Source organism: Castor canadensis, chromosome 4 (assembly GCF_047511655.1).
Source record: "Castor canadensis chromosome 4, mCasCan1.hap1v2, whole genome shotgun sequence".
NCBI classification, from domain to species: Eukaryota; Metazoa; Chordata; class Mammalia; order Rodentia; family Castoridae; genus Castor; species Castor canadensis.
This window is the reverse complement of record NC_133389.1, coordinates 103,296,590-103,319,119: the sequence shown is the minus strand read 5'-3', so window position 1 is coordinate 103,319,119 and position 22,530 is coordinate 103,296,590. Positions and strand designations below refer to the sequence as shown.

Sequence of the window (22,530 nt, the reverse complement as noted above, 5' to 3'; positions counted from 1 at the left end):
GTTTTTTCCCCAACTATTTGAAAATGTAAAAATCATTCTTAGCTCTGGGCTAAATGTGGCCCCAGATTGTAAGGCCAGATATCCCTATCTTAAAACAATGTCATTACCAATTCCAATATCTGGCTAACCTGCCTTTTGTTTGCTTTGTTTTTTTTTCGGGGGGGGGGGGGGGGAGTCTTGCGAATTATAATCTATTTAATTCATGTTAAAAATGATTACTATGTAATCATTTTCAATTTCCAAAAGAAGAGTCCACTGAAGCATAGGAAACCCCTTTAAACTAAACAAAACTGACAAAAAAAAAAATTAATGTTGCCTGCACTAGAAATACCAAACAGATTGTACCTTTGACTTCAATTCCAGTCAATGAATACTGGATGCCCGGAGCACTGTTCTGAGAAGGATTCAAAGAATTTTTCTGAAGAAGATTTTATAATACAGAAGCAACAGAGAGCAATTTTATCAGTGTCTTATATTTGCCCCTGCTAGTCTAGCTAAAAAATTAACGGCCATTTTATGTCCACTTATTTTGTAAAGGTAAATAAAATTTCAGGATGATGTCCTACATATAGACTTTGATTGTTATTTTTCATATAGAGAATATTGTTTATGGGGGAAACTATGACCAATCACCCCACCCTACCCCCAAGCTGATTCTGTAATCAGTCTATATCCCACCACATCCTTAAAAACTAAGTAACATGATACTTAAAAATAATAATATTTTTATACTCTTAAGCTCACATTGTGATTTTAAAACTGTAGTTTTAAAAAGAACATGACAAAATAATTTATATATATTTACAAATTAATTTATATATTTACATATATTAAGTAGATATTTCCAACTTTAAAGCTTTCTGAATCTTTAAGTCTCTATCCATAGGTTTATTCTATCAAAATAACTCCAAATAGTTGATATTGCCACTTTCTACAAAAAAAAAAAATAGGCTTGCATGTAAGGCTAGTACAATGGTTTTAAATCAAGGATGTGTATCCAGAATACCCTCTAACTTTTTACATATTCACATATTCGAGTGCCATTTTCTATGTCCTGAAAATAGGGGATATGTATATGTGTACATTTATGCATGTATATATGTATTTTCCATATGTGCATACTTTTTTTTTTTTTGCAAAGACCCCACAGGTGACCTAACATTCCTCCCTAGTTAAGAACCACTGACTTAACAGACTATGGTCTGAACCTTGAAACTGGCTTACAAACTATGACCTTGAACAAACAAATCCCTCACTACCTTAATTCAAAGTCTTGGTTATACACTAATAACTAGTACTAACTGCTCTGCTTTTCCTATGACTTTAAATATTTTTTCCTAAAGCAACTGCCTAGGGTTAACTGTTTCAAAAGTAAAGGGATTACTTCTGGGGCCAGTATAGATTTGAAAGAAAAAAAGTGCTCATAGCTTTTGCCTTGGTATTTTACCTTCAAATATATTGTGCTTTAATCAGTCTAACTCCCTCTTTACTCTCCTTTACCCTTTTCTCCCTATCCTGTATTGTTCAACAGTTTTCAGTGTGCTTCACTGTGTCTCATTCCTACACAAATGCTATTTATTTCAATGTTATTCACTTTCCATCAGTCCCATACCATGTATACATATATATCACAATTTTTAATCCCTTCATCAGTTGTAGAGCATCTGGGCAGTTCCCATAGTTTGTCTATTGTGAATAATGCTGCAATAAACATGGTATGCAAATGTCTCTACTGTATCCTGACTTACATTCCTTCAGATATATGCCCAGGAATGGTATTGCTGGATAGTATGGTAATTCTATTTTTAGATTTTTAAGGAATCTCCATACTGTCTTCCATAGTGATTATACTAATTAACATTCCCACCAACAATGTATAAGGGTTCCTTTTGCCCCACATCCAATGAAAAGGGTAAATATGGTTGATGAATTTTCTACACGTGTATGAATATGAAAAACTGAAACCTGTCAAGGTCATTTCAAGAAGAGGGAGGAGGGAAAAGGGAAAATTAAAAAAAAAAAGCCAACAGTTTTCACTCAGTTTAGATGTAAGATTTTAGAAGACACAATCCACCAATGTATTTTAAAAAAAGAAAACTCCCATACCACACCAGGTTTAGTTCAGGTATGCAAGGCCGGCCATTATTCTAAAAATCAATCAAGGCAGTCTACCAAATCAAGAAGCTAGAATTGAAAAAATATATGGTTGTATCAACTGATGCAAAAAAGCATCAGAAGAAATTTGATACTCATTTAAGAAAAGCTATCAGTACAATAGGAATAAAGGGGAACTTCCTCAACATCATGAAAAAAAATCTAAAAAAACCCCACCATTGACATAACACTTAATGGTGAAAGATTGTTTTCACTCAGATCAGAAACAAGGGAATGATGTCCACCCTCACCACTCTTATTTAATATAGTACTGAGCATTATAGCTATAGCTATTGCAACAAGACAAGAAAATGCAATTAAAGGCATAGTGGCTACAAAAGAAGAACTAAAGCTGTATTTGCAGATGACATTATCTGCCTAGAAAATCCCAAGGAAGCTAAGAAAAAAAAAAAGCACTAACAGAACTAACAATTGACTTCAGTAAGGTCACAGGATATAAGATAACAAATAAAAATCAACTGCATTTCTATATACTGACAATGAACAAAACAGAACTCAAAATTTTAAATATAATACCAATCACAACTGCTCCAAAGAAAATACAGTATTTGTAAATATAACCTTAAAAAGATGTATATGACCTACACGATTCAAATTATAAAATGCTGACAGAATATATTTTAAAACATACCACTTGTAGATATATAATGTTCATGTATTGAAAAGCTCAGAATAACAAAGATGTCAGTTCTAAGTTGATGAATAATTTTAGTGAAATTCACATCAAAATCTCAGCAAATTGAAGACAAAAACAAGCTTATTCTAAAAACTTTGAAAAGAAGGAGAAAGTAGGAGAAAGTACTTCCCCATTTTCCAAATGTCAACATTTACAATGCAGCTACAATATCTCAAGACACAGTGGTAGTGAAGGAGGAATATATATATACATCTGTGGAGCAGATAGGGAACAAGAAATATATCCACATGAATATGCCCAATTAAATTTTTACAAATAAGAAAGGCAATTCAAAGGAGGAAAGACAGGTTTTCAATAAATGATGCTGGAGCAATTGAACCAGCAAACACTATTGTTATTCTAGTACTTCGTAAAAGCCCAGCTCTTTCAGAAAACCTCCTAGGCTAAATCTCATATATGTGACAATTTCAAATTTTCAAGTTTCCTCTAAGTATACATAGAAAATCTTAAAAGTCTTATGATCAGTATTCCTCCTCCTCCCAAAGTGCTCACTCCTTGATCCGATGTAAAATGTTTCATTTTATATTTATTGGAGCTTTTGTTTTTCTTTCTGCAGTGCTGGGAATCAAACCAAGGACTTGGAACATGCAAGACAAGTGCTCTATCACGTCCTTTTACAAGTCATTAAGGGTTAGATTTTAAGTCTTCTCAGCACAAAAACTCAGCCTTGTAGTAATGCATATATGTACATTAAAATGATTTAGCCATTCCACAATGAACACTTATTTCAAAATATGTTGCACATGTTAAATGTATGGAATTTTTGTCAATGAAAAGTAAATTATTTTTTTAAACAAAATAATGGACAATCAACTTAATGACTGAGGAGGCTATACAACTGAGAATAGATATAAGGTGGTGATAAGACTGGCATGTCCTCACCAGACAGTTTTTTTGCTAGCAAATGGTATGTTTACTCTTGACTGATTCCTCCCATCTAGCACCATACAGGAAAATGAATTAATATTTGGTGAATTAATAAGCAAATAGATGTAGTAAATCACAGAATAGTTAGATGTAGCTTAATATGAAATTTCTTTACTTTTTCAACTCTTCCATCTGTTATATTCTTTAATTGTATTTTCAACAGTCTCCTTTAAGTTTTTATCATTTTGTGAAGTGTAGCTAAAGTCATTTAGAATGTGTCATTCTCAAAATGAAGAAATGGCTGACCATTGGCATTAGAGAGTTTGTATGTCTCTACTTTGGAATCAAATATATGTAATACAAATGTTTAAAAATAAGAAAAAGAATACTTGGGGCTTAAGACTATTCACCTTACTTGACTTCCAAACACAAACAGTACACACTGAATAATAAAATACAAAAATACAACATAACGCATGAACAAAAATCCACCAAAAGTCAAACAACTGAATGGAATTAAAGTATTTTTATGATTATGAATTGCACTATATTTTTTTCTGATTAAGATAATGATGTCTTTCATAGCCCTGTGACCAGTCTTGTCCTATCACAATTTTCTTTTGTATGCAATCAACATTAAATAGAGACAAAAAAAAGAAAAAATTGTTTTGGCAATTTATAAATCTGAGGCTTGCTTCTGGAAAAATATTATAATGCTGCCTGAAACTATCAAAAAGTCACTGAGAACACAGAATAAACAAGTCTACAACTCAATACCTTCCCTAAACTTGTACCTCCCCAACCACAACTTACTGCTCAAGGACAGGCTAACAAAGTTTCAAATACAATAATTTGAAAGGCAATCATTATTTCCTTTTCACATGTCACTGCTCTTGCCACTCTAAGGACAGACCACACAAGTTCAGAGAATCAGCTATGCGCATCAAAGTGAATGATGTTTTTAATCCTAAACATCTTTTAGTACAAATTAAAAAATGAAGCATTATCAAAAATGCTACACAAATGAATGATTTAGGTAAGTCACGGGGAAATTCTTGTATAGTTCTTTCCTTCAATGCATAAAGAAAACCTATAGAGTAAATAAATATATATGTTTATTACTTCAGCCCTTCACTATGTTAGGTAGTTGCCCAACTATCCAGAAACTTGCAAACTACTATAACTGAATGAACAATAGGCAACCTTCATATGATGTATCCCTACTTTTCCCCAATGAGATTTTTTAAATTTGACCAACTTCAAATATGCAAACCTTTATATTTACGTAATACTGTCTAATGTATAATTAATTTGTTAATTTAGCTGTTTTTTAAAATCACAAATTTTGTAAAGTAATTATATTCAAACTTTCTATCTCTTCAGCAAGTATTATAACTATCTTTTTGAATCATTTAAAAGTATCCTATAGAAAATAATCTATATTTCCATTTAAATTATTTTGAGAAACAGTGTACTTTAGAACTGGGCAACAGCTCATTCCTGTAATCCCTGCTATTCAGGAGGTGGAAATAAACAAGAGGATCTCAGTTTAAGGTCACCCCAAGCAAAAAGACAGTCAGATCCCAGCTCAATAAACATGCTGGGTATGGTACAGTATGCCTGCTGTTATCTCAGTATATGAGAAGCATAAATAGGAGGATCTCAGATTACAGGACAATCTGGACAAAAACAGTGAGATCCTACCTGAAAAATAACTAAAACAAAAAGGGCTGGGTGGCTCAAGTGGTAGAGTGCCTGCCAAGCAAGTGTGAGGTCCTAGTACTGCAAAAAAAAAAAAAGAAAGAAAAAAGAAAGAGACAAACATAAATTTTAAAAGTCACACACATACACACATATATAAAATACTGTTACTAGAAATGTTTTTGGAAGTTGAAAAATTCCATTCACAAAAGACTAACATTTGTTTTGCCAATTGTTCTACAGGTATACATTCTGATCTTCTTAAAGTAAGTACAGGTTGACCATGCCTAATCTAAAACTCTGAAATCTGAAATACTCCAAACTCCAAAACCTCTTCAATACAAATATAACATCACAAGAAGAAAATCCTATACCTGACATTTCATATGACAGGTCAATAAAACAATGGTGCAGGGCCAAATGTGGTGGCACACACCTACAATTCCAGCAGTCAGGAGGCTGAGGCAGGAGGATTATAAATTCAAGGTCAGCCAGAACTACATAGCAACACCCTGCCTGAAAAAAACAAATAAAAACCACCATGCAGGTGTGTTAAAAATATTATAGAAAACTACAATCAGGCTACAAATAAAGAGTATACATGAAAACACAAATAAGTTTTGTGTTTAGACTGGGGTCTCTTCCTAAACATTTCATTATGAATATGAAAATACTCCAAAACTAAAAGAAAACACCCAAGACCCAAAACAATCCTGCATGCTAATAAGAATTTCAGATAAGGGAAACTCAACCTGTACTTTTATTAAAAATAATTGAGACAGCTTCAAAATATGCAAAATTTTATAAAGACTAAAATATAAGATGGCTATTTTTTGAGGAATAATTTTTCTGAGAAAGTTTTGCTTTACATTGATCATATGCTTATGCTATACATTAAAACACCAAGACAGAAGGTATAAATGTAGTAGAAATTTGGAGATTATAACCCAGAACCTCCCTTAGACTATGAGCTTCTAAAACAAGCCCAGTCATCATCTCTGTATCATCAGCACATGGCACAGCATTAAAACCTCAGTAAATATGCATTAAATCAAATCAATTCACAAGGTCTAGAAGAATCAGAAAAAGACTTTGTGGAGGAAATGGGACTAAAGCAGGACTATTAAAGTGAGGCAGAGCTAAGGTAAATATAGGTAGGAAAGATGAAGACCAAATTAACAGTGCTGTGAATAAGCAAGAGTGTCTGATAAGACTGCCCTTACTGGACTGGAGCTGGAGCATTCCACATTCTTCCATATTGGGCATACTAAAGGGCAAGATGGGTTTGGAAGACATCAAAAGCTTGAAAGTGGTATTTTAAAGATTGATCAAAAATTAATGAGCAACATCCTTGACCATAAAGGAAACGCACATCAAAACTACACTGAGAATCCACCTCACCCCAGTCAAAATGGCTATCATTAATAACAAAAACAACAAATGCTGGTGAGGATATGGGGAAAAAGGAACACTTCTACACTACTGGTGGGAATGTAAATTAGTGCAACCACTATGGAAAGCAATATGGAGAGCCCTCAAAACACTAAAAATAGAACTACCATATGATCCAGCAATATCACTCCTAAGCATATATCTGAAAGAATGTGTTCTAGGATACAACAGAGCCATTTGTACACTCATGTTTATTGCAGTACTATTTACAATAGCTAAGCTTTGGAAGCAGCCCAGATGCCCACAACTGATGAATGGATTATTCAGTCATAAAGAAAAATGAAATTATGTTGTTTGCAGGTAAATAAATGCTAAGTGAAATAAGCCAGACTCAAAAAGTCAAAGGTCGCATGTTTTCCCTCATATGTGGAAGCTACACCTATAAGTTAAATGTACATATGGATACATAAATGACCATATGCACACACACCTATATAATGAGAGAAAAACAACTGTATTAGTGAGTCTGTCTGAGGGGACTACAGAAGGTGGGAAAAGTGAAGAAAATGTTAGAGAATGAAAAATATTAAAACAACCCATCTATACATGAATATAACATAATACACTGTACTGTAAGTTGTTGAATACTAGGGGAGCATGGTGATAAAGAATGAGTAAGTAACAGTGGAGGGGTTAATTTGGTTAAAGCACGATATATACTGGTCTGAAGCACCAGGTGAAACTCCCTTGGACTATCAATATACACTAAAAAAAAAAAAAAAAAAAAAAAAGAAGGGCAGGAGTGGATACCAGTGGGGGGGGAGCATAAGTAAAGGGGGAATGAGGGTGAATATGGTAGATGCATTTTGCATACATATATGAAAATAGAAGAATGAAACCTGTTGAAATTGTTCTAAGAAGAAAGGAGGGAGGAAGAGAGAAAACAAGGGAGGAGGCAAATCCAACTAGGATATATTGTAAGCACATTATGTAAATATCACATTGTACAACTGTTATATGCTAATAAAATAATAATAGTAAAGCTAAAACAATGAGCAAACTATGTTAGAATGAGAAAACAAACTCATGAAGCCATACTAACCAACCAAGAAAAGTCAGTGGTCTCTAATATTCATGCTGACTACATGGCCACAGGTATCAGAAGGGTTGGCAAATTAGAATACAGAGAGGTAGTTTTTGTTTTCCAGTCTCTTATTTGATCTCCCTGAGCAAAACAAAGTAAGAGATAAAAATGACTTCGTTTAATTGGGTTAGGTGTTTGACTATTTCTAAATGCTTACAACTTCTAACAAAACAAAGTTTGCATCCTATACATTTACCTTGTTTCTCTGTTGCTAACTCTCTTCCTGACATTTTAGTCTGTCATAAAAGATATATACTGTCTGGCATAAGTCAAGTATCTTTAAAGATAAGGCACAACAGAGAACTGTCTTTGTCTACTGCCACAAAACACATGCCGTATCCATAAATACTCAGGTCTTAAGATTAAAATGGTTCTATACAGTTTGCTGGCACTGATCCAAAAGATGGTTTATATCAAAACAGGAACAGGTAGATACAAGTTTTACCAAGACTTTACAAAACAGATTTCTGATATTAGATGTCTACCTTTGAGGAAAAGAGAAGGAATTGTGATTACTGCTGCCAGAGGTCAATATTCGGATCAAGCATAAACTGCTTTTAAAATGTACAAAAGCCACACTGGGCATCAACTTAGAAAAATAAGAGATGAAAGGTAAATTTTCAAAATCAGAACAGAGTTCTGAAAGACAGATGAAGGAACACACACACAGCAGTTCCACTAAAACCAATTTTAAGTCTCAATTAAACAAACTTGCTTGTTTTGGTTTGTTTTTGGTAGGACTGGTGTTTGAACTCAGGCTTCACACTTACAAAAGCAGGTGTTCTGCCACTCCAGCCCAATTAAATAGAATTTAACTAAATTTTTTTAAAACTACCATCATTAAGTTTTTTAGTGCTGTATTTCCTTGGAAGATGTGGCCCCTCTTTATAGCAAATCATCAACCTGACACAAAAAAAAGAGTAAACATTGATTGCTTCTGCTTGCTATGAAGGTAATGTGACATATCACCCTTGATGAATCAACAGTGTCAAAAGTGAGAAACTTTAAAAAATAAATACATGAAAACTCACCCTAAACATTTTCCTCAAAACAGTATCTGTCAGTTTAAAATCAGTAATTGAAAAAATTAGTATTTATTAGAGTAGCTTTAAGTAGCCATTCAGTTTTATTTAAATAAATAATGTTAGCTGATAATTTATTATTACCATTAAAATGCAAGGGTTATGGGATCATTTAAGTAGACATATTTTAGAAAACACCTACAGGTTTGTAATATAATTTATAAGGAACAAAATTCCTACTGTCAAAAAAGAAAACAAAATCTAAAACTCTTATTACTTTTGTGTTATACAATTTCTTACTCACTTGAAAACTCATTTTAGTAATTTGTTTTTGTACCATCATATAAATATATCATAAGTCTTTTTGTTATCTTCTCTTTTCTCTATTAATACACATCCTAGAGGCAGTCACCTTTCCTAGTTGACTAATCTGAGTTGTCTTTAAACACTATAAAAAAAAAAAAAAAAACACCATCCAAAACTTGCCCTAAAGTCTAAAATCTCCCCCAAAGACTTCAGGTAAACAATATGTGAAGAAAAAGAATAAATTTTCAAATAAAGTTTGTGCACTGTTATCCAACAGTTTAAGGCTATGTTGATTTAGAAATAACTTTCAAACTAAGCACCTTCCTACCACGAAACAATTACCTCTAAAGAAAAAAACACATTTTCTGGCATTCTTCCCAGAATAGTTTTTGCTTTGCCTGTTATACCGGACACTTTGCATCAGTTTGACAAACTATTACAAGTCTCCATCCATCCAGCTCAAGTAACATGTTTTTATCACTAAATTAAAAAACACAACAAATACAGAACTAAAAACAAAAACATGGTATATTGTGACACTGGAATAATGTGTGCATGTGCATGTGTACTAAGGAGTAAAACTACTCAGCAGTCAACATCGCTTTCTGGTTATTTGGGGATTCCTAATGCTAATTCCTGACAATAACAAAAGCAAGCACCTGTCAATGTTAATACATAAATAACTATCTCCTCCCATGCAAATAGTTCCCAATAAATCTGTGTCTACTGTGACACAGACCAAGATTTGAAAAACTACATCAATTTCAAGATTAAGCACAAAGTTTTAGAGCCCCAAAGAGAACTGCACATTTGTCATGGTAGAATTTCCTTTTGTAAAAGAGGCAAGCAACCACCCTTTTAAAATATTCTTTACAATATACTTAGTTAATTCACTTGTGTAGATCTAGTTCAATACAAAAAGTTACATTTCTGTATTAACAAGTTTTAAAGGCTCTCATTTCTTAAACTTTTCTCCAAATACAGAAGACACTTCACGTGAGGATTGTTCAATAAGAGATGCTAACTGGGGGTAGAGGGAGTAATTATAATCAAAGTACCTTATGTACACATATGAAAATAGCATAATGAAACCCACTATTTTATACAATTAATATATACTAATAAAAAACTAACCAACAAAAAATGAGGTGCTAATTGACTTGCATTCAATTATTGAACTACTAAATAACAAGACATCCATTATAATGTTTTCTCTGAGAAGACCAAAAATCACAGATACACAGATATAAGGGCAGAGAAAATATAATTTGAAGCATCAGTACTGATGACTTTCATCTTTAAAGGTAATTATTCTCAACCCATAAGGAATGCCTTGACATTTGGTTGGGCAGAAATATTCTTCAAGTTGGTATTATTAGGATAATAGTCACAACACAGCTTTGAGTTTATCATCAGCAATCAAAGAACTTCACTTTCCTGACTACAAAAAAAAAGGATATATAAGTGGTAGAGTGCTTGCCTTGCACATGTAAGGCCCTGAGTTCAAACTTCAGTACCACCCCCAAAAAATCCAAAATGCATCTATAGAGTACCAGGAACCATAAAAAGAACAAATCACAAAACTCCAGATTTACCATTCAAACAAATAGCACCTGGGCTCACATTTAAGGCTGATTTGCTAGGATGAGCCAAGAAAATCTGACAAATTTCGAGAGCTCAACCTCCCCATGCCTTTTTAATAATTAGTAATTAAATAATCAAGAAAAAAAATGCTGGCGAGGATGGTGAGGGGTGTAAATTAGTACAGCCACTATGAAAGTCAGTACAGAAATTCTTCAAAAAGCTAAAACAGAACTACTTGCTATACTACTCCTGGGTATATATCAGAAAGAACATAAGTTAGCATACAACAGAGAGATACTTATATACATTTATAGAAGCACTATTCGAAATAGCCAAACTATGGAATCAACCTACGTGCCTATCAACTGATGAATGGATAAAGAAAATGTGGCTTATATACATGATGGGGTATTATTCATAAAGAATAAAATTTTATCATTTGTAGCAAAATGAATGGAACTGAAAATCATCATGTTAAGTGAAATAAGCCAGACTGAGAAAGATAAGCATCTCATGTCCTCTCTCATATGTGGAATCTAAAACAAACAAAGGAAAAAAAAAAAGAATGACATGAGAGTAAAAATAGGGAGTAAAATAGGGAACGAGTGGAGGCAGGAGGAGGAGAGGATGATGGGGGAAGGGGATTAGGATCAAAGTACTTTATATGCATGTATGAAAGTAGAATGAAACATATCACAAAAATGGGGAAGGGAGATAAGAAAGAGTAATGGGGGGTGAGATTGATCAAAGTACATTATATACATGTATGTAAATGGCATCCCTTTGTACATTTAATATACACTAATAAAAAATTAAAAATAAATTTAAAAATGTGAGGAAGGGCAATGGATGCAAGAAAAGATCTGCTTTCTTTAACTTTAGCCAACGTAGACTTCTTACAACATTATGAGGGAGAGATTTACATTAAACAAAAAAGAGAAAAATATAGGAGCCTCCCCCTTCAGAATGAGAAGATTATACCCTTCTAGGCCTTCTACATCTGGCAAGAAACTTTCAAGTCTATTTTGGTGACATGCCATATGAAATCTTGGAGGACACAATGTCTTTCATACAGTTAGAGAATCTTTTGCATAAAATATGTATAGCTGTCATACTATGTGCCAGGTACTTTTGACACCTAGGTACCAAGCAGAAATTCTGATAATCTCAAAGTTTGAGAAGCCTCTAACCTCATTCCGGAAGAAAGGGAGAGAAATAGAATGCTTAATTTTCCTAACAAGACCTAAAAAGTAAGAGAGAAACTCACAAGTCTTTAAACACTTGTGAAGTTCCATTGAAGCCTACTCTAATTGTTCCTGAAGGCTAACTAAGAAGGCAAGAATGATAAATAACCAGATCAAAAAGAATTTCCAGGTATGTTTCCCTATAAATGTGCTTCATTTAAAGAAAAAATTCATGTTATTGCCCCTAGAAAAAGTGGATTGCTGTCTCTGAACACTACTTAGGAAAATCAAAAGTAAAGGAATACAAAAATTGAAGAACTGGGTGAAAGCATGGCTAAAGTGGTAGAGTCCCTTGCCTAGCAAGCACAAGGCCCTGAGTTCACCCCTACTACTGGGAGAAAAAGGAAAAAAAAAAAAATTTGAAGGATATATCCTGTGTTAGCATACAAAAAATGCTCACTTGTCATCAGTGCTTGATAATACAGAGTAAGAGCCACATCAACTACTTATTGACAGGTAATAAGGATATGATAGAAAGTAAGTACACCCTCTATAAAGACATTCACACTAGCCATAAAGAAACCACCCATTCATGCTAGTATTCTTAGTCAATAAAACAATAAAATGTTACCTAACCTGTCAAATAAAAATTTATAATTAAAGCCCGAAAGAAAAAAATAGAACAAAAGTAGGTCAGCGATTCAAATCACAGGCAACAGAATTAGAAAACGTAAGCTAGTTTTTGGTTTTTTTTTTTTAAGGATGAACTTTGCCAGTAAGGTTATTACTGCAAGTCACCCTGAACTACAAGCAATACATATCCTACTTAACTAATCTGCCACCTCCATTTTATCCCATTCAACCAGTTTTCCATCTAAAAGTCAGACAAAATTAAGTCACTCTATCAACTCTGAGACATTCAATGGTTTCCCACTGCCTTTGTCCTTGAAAAGAAAAAATTAAGACAGGGTATCATTATGTAGCCCAAGATATTCTTCAACTCAAGATATTGCCTCTGCAGAGTTGGGATTACAGACAAGTGCAACCATGCCTAGCAAAATCTTTAACAAATCCTAAAACCTTTCACAATTTGGCTCCTCTTCAGCCTCAATTTTACACACCAGACAAATGAACTTCTTTCTTTTTGCATCAAATTCTCTCAGGCCATGATACATTCTATAGCTCTGTCTCCATCCCTTAATACTCTTTAAATAGATAAAATAAAGTGGTAGAGTAAAATACTGAGATAATGCTTGAAAAGGTTTGTTTTGGTCTGAATGTCCTTTCCAAAACTTCTTTGGAATTTAATTGCCAATATAAGGTATTGGGAGGTGGGTCTTAATGGGTGGTGTTTAGGCCATAGAATAATGCTGTTAAAAGAAAGGGCTTTCAAGAGTGGGGTTCTTTATCTTACCCTTGTGTCCTGTGAGGATACAGTAAGGAGGACCACACCAGATGGGACTCAGATTGTGGGCTTCCCAGCCTCCATAACTATGAAAGGATAAATTTTATTCTCCTTTATAAATTACCCAATCTCAGGTATTATTAGAGCAGCACAAAATGTACGAAGACAAAGTTGAAGGAAAGTTAGACTTTACAAAATGAAAAAAAATGCAAAATATCATCTCTAATTTGCAAATAGTTCTAAAACCACTGAGAAGACAATCTGATTGCATTAGTAAGTTTTTAAAAACCCATCTTTACCATCTTCTCCACTCCCATGAAACTACTACCTATAAACTCTCAAAAAAGTAATCAATTAGGTTACTTCTAGGGTATTTTTACAATTACTAACTCTCCCTTCAAAAAAAGAAAGCTACTTAATTTGCTACTTAATTCATAAGAGACAAGGGAAAACTTTTAAATCTAATAATCTTCCTCTAAATATCCCTAATTCACATGCACACTTTCCCCAAATCTCAGAGAAAGTCAACCAAAAATTTCAGATAAACATTCTAAATCAAGTGAATATCTGAATCTAGTTCAGTTTCTGGCCTCTTGTTTAATAAAAATGAAACTCACATGTAAAAGTCACTTAACCCCTTTCAACAATTACCAAAATTATTTTAAATACTAACTTATCTAGATATGATAAACAAGAAGTAGCAAGAATAAAATCAGATGAACATACTCTTTTTATTTAATATTACAAGGTATGTTTATTTTAAATCTTTCATATTTATAATTTAAAAGCATTTCCCCCAATACAGCTTCATTTGCTGCCTTCTAAACCAAAAGCAAAAAAAATTTCTGCCCAACACTTTAATGCCTTTCTGTATTAATACTGCCCAAAACTTAACTAAAAGACAATTTTAATTTAATTACTTTAACTAAAAAACAATGTTAATTACTACAAAAGAATTATTTTAATAGTATCTCAATAGATTTTTTTCTCTATACCTTAATGAAATAAAGTGTACATACTAATAAAAGCTTTAGCACACAAGGGAGGGGTGAGGATAGGTAAGACACCTAAAAAATTAGTTGGCATTTGTTGCCCTTAACGCAGAGAAACTAAAGCAGATACCTTAAAAGCAACTGAGGCCAACAGGAAAAGGGGACCAGGAACTAGAGAAAAGGTGAGATCAAAAAGAATAAACCTAGAAGGTAACACACACGCACAGGAAATTAATGTGAGTCAACTCCCTGTATAGCTATCCTTATCTCAACAAGCAAAAACCCTTGTTCCTTCCTATTATTGCTTATACTCTCTCTATAACAAAATTAGAAATAAGGGCAAAATAGTTTCTCCTGGGTATTGAGGGGGTAGAGGGGAGAGGGAGGGGGCGGAGTGGGTGGTAAGGGAGGGGGTGGGGGCAGGGGGGAGAAATGACCCAAGCCTTGTATGCACATATGAATAATAATTTTAAAAAGTGTACATACGATAGATAACAATTGCCTTTATTCTTTTATATTTTTCTGTGTAATCAGGAAAGAAGTATCATCTTCAAATAATAAAAAAATCATCATGATAAATGTAACACTGTTTAATCAAGGATCAGAGTTATAGCAGAACACAGATTAGCTGCTAGACTAGCCTCTTTCAAAAAACTTTCATATGATCATCTGCAAAACGTATTACTCATATAGTCTACAAATTTTGTCAACTTTATCAATGTAACTTTCATTTGAAATGTCATGTTTACTTCAATTACAATTAATAACTGATCAGTTTTACTATCTAGGTAAATAAACTAGTTTCTAATAGCTACCTATAAAATAAAAGCTAATAGTAAAAGGAACTTTTTTATATCATGAATATGACAAGACAACATGGAAAAGTAGAACTGACGAACAGTGAAACTACTCACTTTTAAATTCCATGGTGGAAGAGAGTTAAACTGATACATCTTTGCTTATATTTCTCATAAATCTGCATGCCACAGGTATCATGGGACCAGCTAATCTCTTCTGTACTATTCAACTTCAGTACACATGCTGCTTAAGCAAACACCCTGCTTATGTTTTAACTAAATGTCTTGAAAAGAATCTTACAACTTTCACTAGCCCATTTTAACTGCCTTCCCACCATTTCTTCTATACCCTCACACACAGAAATGTTCCTATCTACCATTCTCTTAAAAAACAAAATTCACAGAACTGTAATAATTATTGGGGCTGTTCTCAATTTTCTATTTGTGAAACAGTTAAACATGTGGCAAAAAATTCTTAGTGGGCCACTGAGAGATACTACAGATTGAAAGAAGGTCAATGATAAGATGCTTTCTTTCAAGTCAAAAACTACTTTTATAATGCCAGCAACTAAGTGAGGACAATTTTTTGGTTCAGGTCTACCCTCAGCAATGACAGCCTGGGATCAAGATGAGTATAGAAAAAAATAAAAGAAATCAGAGACAGCAACTTTTGTAATACTCCATTTTCATACTCGATGTATTCGTACTGACGAAATGGAGAAGAGACAGCAGCAAACGGAAAAAAAAGGATGGACACAAAAGAAGTTGAAGGACATGGAGAACAACTGCATCCATCAGAGTCATTCTCAGTTAAGCAGCTGGCTGGTGGGTGACTCAGGGGTCAACAATTCTAATCCCTGGCTTTCTACTAAATCTGAAAACCAATTCCTAGTGGAATTCACACACCCTCTTCCTGCTTATCACTTACACCCACCTGCCCCAATTTCCACTAAAGAATAGTTTTGCTTTTTAAAAGACAAATTAAGAAGAAGGAACAACTGCAATAAAAGTTTGAACCCAACAGGAACTTGCATATATGTATTAAAAGCTTTTTAAGTCTGATGAAGAGAAGGACAATGATGGGCTGATGAGACTTCTGTCCCTAGGTGCCACTCAGTCTAAGAGCTAGCCTTCAATATTAACATTTTTAAGTATAAATAAGGAACTAAGCAACATATAATATATACCTAAGACCTGAGCAGAGATTTGGGGGTAAATATCTAAGAGAAAAGGCAAAAGCACTGGTATAAATAAATAAGTTTATTAAATCAAAGTTTAAATTGTTTTTTTCCTTTGGTACTTAGGTTTTAGTTTTCCTTTATAAGTTATTTTATTCATTTTGAAATTACACTATATAGTAAAAAAGACAAAAATGGGATCAACTAAGAGAAGACTAGAAATAATGATGAATGAGTAGACTGTTTAAATGAAAAACAGAAGAAAGCACAGTTTTCAAGGCTTATCTATGGGAATTAAGGTAAGACCAACCATCATTTAATACTTCCAAGAGGTTAACACCAGGTGCTGTAGAAGATGCTTGCAGAAGCACAGTACTAAGCATACAATAAAGCACAATAGTTTTTTTAAAGAAGTATCCAATACTGCCTTCTATTCTATTTCTGCTTCTCTAGAGAAATCTTAACAGTTTTCACTAATGGGTGATACATTCCTAGATCCCTGAAACTAATCTAAAGGGGAGGCTGAGAAGAAAAGACTCCTTCGAGAGTCAGCTGTGTCTTATGATTTTTCCTTTGTATAAAAATATTCTCTGTCAGCTGTGACGTGCAGGTGGTAGGTTTGTCCCTTCTCTTAAAATCTGTGCTAAGCTGGGGGCATGGCTTAAATGGTAGAGCACTTGCCTAGCAAGCCAAGACCCTGAGTTCAAACTCCAGTACCTAGCCAAAAAAATAAACTAAAATCTGTGCAATATCATCTTGAGTTCCCTCAAACACACAGGAAGTTGCAATGTCCAACATTTAAATGTTACTGTCAAGTTGGGAGCATACAATTCCTAATTTCTGTTATAGCCAGTGCCATTTGTCTCTGGAGGCAACAAAAAACATAAAGCAATGTTTCTCAAAGTGTGAGCTATGCACAACTGCCACAAAAATCACTAAAATGCTTATTTCTGGATTCAATCCAGACCCATTAAATCAAATTTTCTAGAAGTGTGTTATTCATCTGGGACTGTGATTTTGTTTTTGTTTTTGTAATCCTTGTTGGGGTTTTCTTTCCTTTTTTAATTAGCATAATAATAGTACAAGGGGGTTTTATTTTGATGATTCCATAGATGTATACAGTGTACTTTGAACAAATTCACCCCCTCTATTATAGCTCCTTAACCCTCCCTCTCCACAACCCCCCATTTTTCAAACAGTATTTGATGAGTTTCATTATGCTACCTTCTTGCGTGTGTGTATGTGTATAAAACATCCTTCCATCCTCTTCACAAACAGCCCAGCACCCTCTCCTTTCCTCCTCTCCCCTTGCATTTTAATAAGCTGATTTTTCACATCAAGAGAGAAATTTTAAAAGGGATTCTATTAATTTGTGTGTTGGAATAAAATTTTTTAAGTATGAAACACTATAACCAATGCAGGATGTTCAATAATAGTTTGCCCTCTTCAGCAATGGAGAAAATGGCACTAAGCCTTGAGTTCAAACCCCAGTCTCACAGAGACAGACAGACAGACAGACAGACATACCAGAAATGTAGAAAATGTGATATATTTTATCCTCAGAAAATATACTTATTGGTAGCTTTTTGTTTTGAATTGGTGTTTTTATTTGTTAGGGGCAGATGGAGTTTATTGACAGAAAAAGGTCATAAAAAGTAGACTGTAGAGGCTGGCAGCGGACAGGCTCAAGCACTAAAAGCACCTGCTTGCGAGTTCAAAACCTCATGCCACCAAAAAAAAGTAGATTGTAGATAATCTTTAAACAGAAATCTAAACAATTAAGAGTAAGAGAGATTATGGGGGTTGGGATCAAGATTCTGACACACTCTAAACCTCTGAATTCAAAAATTAGAGCAGTATTTGTCTTTCCTTGAAATTATGTAGTCATCCTCATCCTCAGTATCTCTGGAGAACTGCTTTCAGGACCCTCCTAAGGATGTTCAAGTCCCTTATGTAAAATGGTATAGTATTTGTATATAACCCATACACATATTCCTGTGTACTTTAAATCATCTCTAGATTTCTTACACCAAATACAATGCAAATGCTACATAAGTAGTTGTTATACTAGACTATTTAGGAAATGGTGACAAGGCCAAAAATGTCTATACATGTTTAATACAGACAAAATTTAACAAACATTCAATCATGGTTGGTTGAGTCCAAAGGTGAAAACATGGATATGGAGAAACAACAATATTCATCTAATCTGAATGTCTAATCCTGCTTAGTTCCTATGCAACTAATAAAAGCAAAAATTAAGTGGGGCTAGAGGAAATAAAAAGAATTTCTTAATTTTGTAATAGGAAATCTGGCATCACAAGCTACTCCACAAGAACGGTGATCCATCAAGACTCATCTAGTACATAAATCCTTACAGAAAAAGTCAGTGTCATTTAAATGTTACAAAAATCTACAGGAGTCTAAATTTTAAGTATCTTTTCAATTAATCCCATTTTTACAAATTTAGAAATACCTTGTATGATTGTCACAACAATCTTACAGGGTAAACAGGACAAGACATGATTCCTCTCTAACTCCTACTCTAGACTAATAATTCTATGAGTAGCTTCATACTTGAATCAAACCAGATCTTAGCGTCATCCTTTCTGATGATTTTTCAAATGGACATGATATACAACAATTATACTTTAGTGTGAAATAAAACTTCCTTGGCTCTATTATGAGAGACTGATTCAGAAAGTCTAAGGTAGAGCTTAAGAATCTGCATTTTTGCCAGGACTCAAAGCGATTCTATTGCTGAGAGATCCTTAACTCACAGTTTGAAAAATAATCACACTGAGTCTCAGTGAACTGAGGTGATTAGGTCATTATATGGAGGAGCTAGGACTCGGTTCCAAACTTCTCATTTACACTATCAACACCATTCACAAAATGAGATTTAGAAAGTTCTTTCTTCACCTAACAGGGACTAGGTGCAAAGAAATTTTCATCAACTACTAACCAAGAGGGTTCACCAAGATTATCTCTGAAACCTCTTGGGGTAACAACTTACAAGATGTGAACATGTATTCCAAAAAAGCGTGATAGCCATTCATTTTCTCCCTCAGAATATCCAGAACTAATAAGAACAAAGAAGAGTATCAGGAAATGTGCCATACTCATCAAGGTCAATACACTATAATTTCATTTAATCTATATAATCATATGAAGTAAATATTATTTCTGCCCATTTTATGGATAAAGAAATTGAGGCTCTGATGGTTGTAACTTGTCCAGGATACAAAATTAAGTGGCCAGGCCAAGACTAAAGTTACAAGCTGAGCTTTTAACCAGGGTTACATACTATGGCCACTTGGCCCTCTTATTCATCATCTTAAGCAATAAATTTTGATATAGTATTCTGTATGATGTTTCATTTGCTCTTAGGTCATCAAGAACTTTGTGCAGTTTTTATTCATAAAAATCAATCATTTACATCAGACTCTCCTTCTCTAGTATATTAGAGTAAATCATCCTCCCTGCCTCCCTACCACCCACATTATGGCTCTGCAATCAATTTTATCCCCTGATGTCAATGGTTTCTCTTGGGTGTCATTATAAATAACTACTTCTCTCATCCACATATAATGACATAGCCTATGCTAAAAAGCCCTTGGTTGTGAAAGATGTTTCTCTGAAAATGGTAACTAATTACTTTGGTCTTCCTATAGAATGCTGGCAATTGTCAAGTTGTGCTGTTTCCTATTTTCATGAATTCTTTTTAATCTCTGCTGCTCGCTAGATAATTTCTCCATCTCACGAAGCTCTCTATTTCACACCAGTTTCTGATTCTCTCCCCAAATTATATATAACATGAATCATGTTTGTTCCTCTTATGCCTTCACCAATTTTCTCACATCATCACAGTTTCACTACATGCTCTATACTTGAGCTATCCAATACAGTGGCCACTAGCCATATGTGGTTACTAATCCTTTGAAATGTGGCTAGTCTGAATTGAAATGTGCCTTAAGTGTAAAATATACACTAGATTTCAAACACTTAGTACAAAATTCTCATCAATAATTTTTATACCAATCACAGGTTGAAATGACGTTTTGCATATATCGTGTTGAATAAAATATATTACGAAATTGGGTGTGATGTTGCACACTTGTAATCTCACCTACTCAGGGATGGCAGACATCAGGAAGACTGCAGCTCAAGACCATTCAAAAACTAAGTGAGACCCCATCTCAACTAACAAACCAGGCATGGTGGTGCATATCTATGATCCCAGCTATGTGGGGAAGCACAGTAGGTAGGAAGATCCCTAGGGCAGCCTCAGGTAAAAATGCAAGACCCTATTCAAAAAGTAACTAAAGCAAAAACAGGCTAGAGGTATGGTTCAAGTGACAGAGCACCTGCCTAGCAAGTGCTTTGAATTTAAACCCAGTGTCACCAAAATAAAAAAGAAAAGAAGGAAGGAAGGAAGGAGGGAAGGAATGAGGAAGGGAGGGAGGGAGGGAGAGAGGAAGGAAGGAAGGAAGGAAGGAAGGAAAGAAGGAAGGAAGGAAGGAAGGAAGGAAGGAAGGAAGGAAGGAAAAATTAAAAGTCATCTCAGGTTTTAACACTTTTTAAAGTGGCTACTAAAAATTCTAAAATTTCATTTTGAGCCTCACAGTCACAACTTTCATATTTCCTGTGCAGCACTACTCTAAACACTCCATCATTCTACATTTCATTGGCCCAATGCCTTCATTATAACACATACCATATAAGGCCTTCTTAGAATATATCCACTCTATCTGTTCCATCTCCTCCTCAAAACTATGTCAATTAATTCATCTGATAAAAAAAATACTCAAAAAACTGTTTCAGCACAAATAATATCTGCATGCATTTGCAGGAACACATCTGGAAATGAAGCTACCCTAACATCTCCAAAGAGGGAAGTTTAAGTTAAGTGTCAAATGTGCTACTCAAAGGTCCATAAACCGCTCTAGCTATACTACAAATAGTCCCATCTTGTACTTGGAAATTATGTGCTGAAATTTTTCTTACTGCTTTCTCTCCTATGTACTTAGAAAGTGCCTCCAAGAAGGTAAGGTAATGATTATCTCTAACAAAAGAAAAATCCTAGGAACAACAGAAAGACAAACAGAACCTCTATTACTAAAATATTTACATGCAAAACCAAATGCATTTAAGATGCTGGGAGTTAGAAGATATGCTCTTAAGGGGGAAATCATTATAATTATCAGAAAGGATGCATTTAACAACATCATCCATAAACCTTGCTCAATCAGATAACCTGGGCACAATAGTGGTGACAGATTCCTATCATGGTCATTGGTTAGCACGTCTGCCAATGTAAGAGATCAAACCCATATAATTTAACTATATAAGCCAAGAAATGCATTAATTATAATATTTCTGAATTTGTAGACATAACAGTGACATATCAAAACATGAGATAAAAAAGCATGACAGTATGTTGTTGCTGTTAGACTGAAAAAGCAGCAGCAAGTGTCTGTTGAGAAATACTCTGAGAATATAAAGTACAATAAAATGTAATCTACTGAGGGTTTAAATCAGCTACACTTATTGAATAATACATGGAATCAACTTTTCATTAAGAGGTTAGAAGATTTTTACATTAAGTAAGGTTTTACTTTTAATTGGGCCTTACACATATGTTCAATGTGGAAAAATAATGTATGTCTTTTTTTTTGGAGACAGTATCTCACAAATCCAGGCTGTCTTTGAACTTGAGATCCTTACAGTCTCAGCCTTCCAAGTTCTGGCTGCTAGAATTACAGGCATGTTCTACCATGCCAGACTTATGACTTCTTTTTGATAGATAAAAAACTAGTAAGTGGGGCACATTTTGAAAATTAGCTATCAATCATTGGAATTTTACCACAGTGCAATATATACATACCAAACCATGGGCTCCATGTTTTCAATGCTAATTCAGAGGAGCAGATTTCAATGCTAATTCAAGTATGTGATTCAGTTTGTCCCCAAATTAGGTAAAATTAACTTAGGCAGCAAGCAATATTCACAGATAAGAGCTCCTAATACAATAGCCAATCAACAAATTGGTTTGCTCCTACTCATGACAAATACCAAAAAAAATC

The 22,530-nt window shown here is 34.1% G+C and overlaps 1 protein-coding gene across 2 annotated transcripts in view; it reads right to left on the bottom strand.

Moving 5' to 3' along the window:
• The window catches only part of Acvr2a (activin A receptor type 2A), an 83,523-nt gene that overhangs the window by 37,130 nt on the left and 23,863 nt on the right, over positions 1–22,530 (bottom strand). The window lies entirely within an intron of this gene.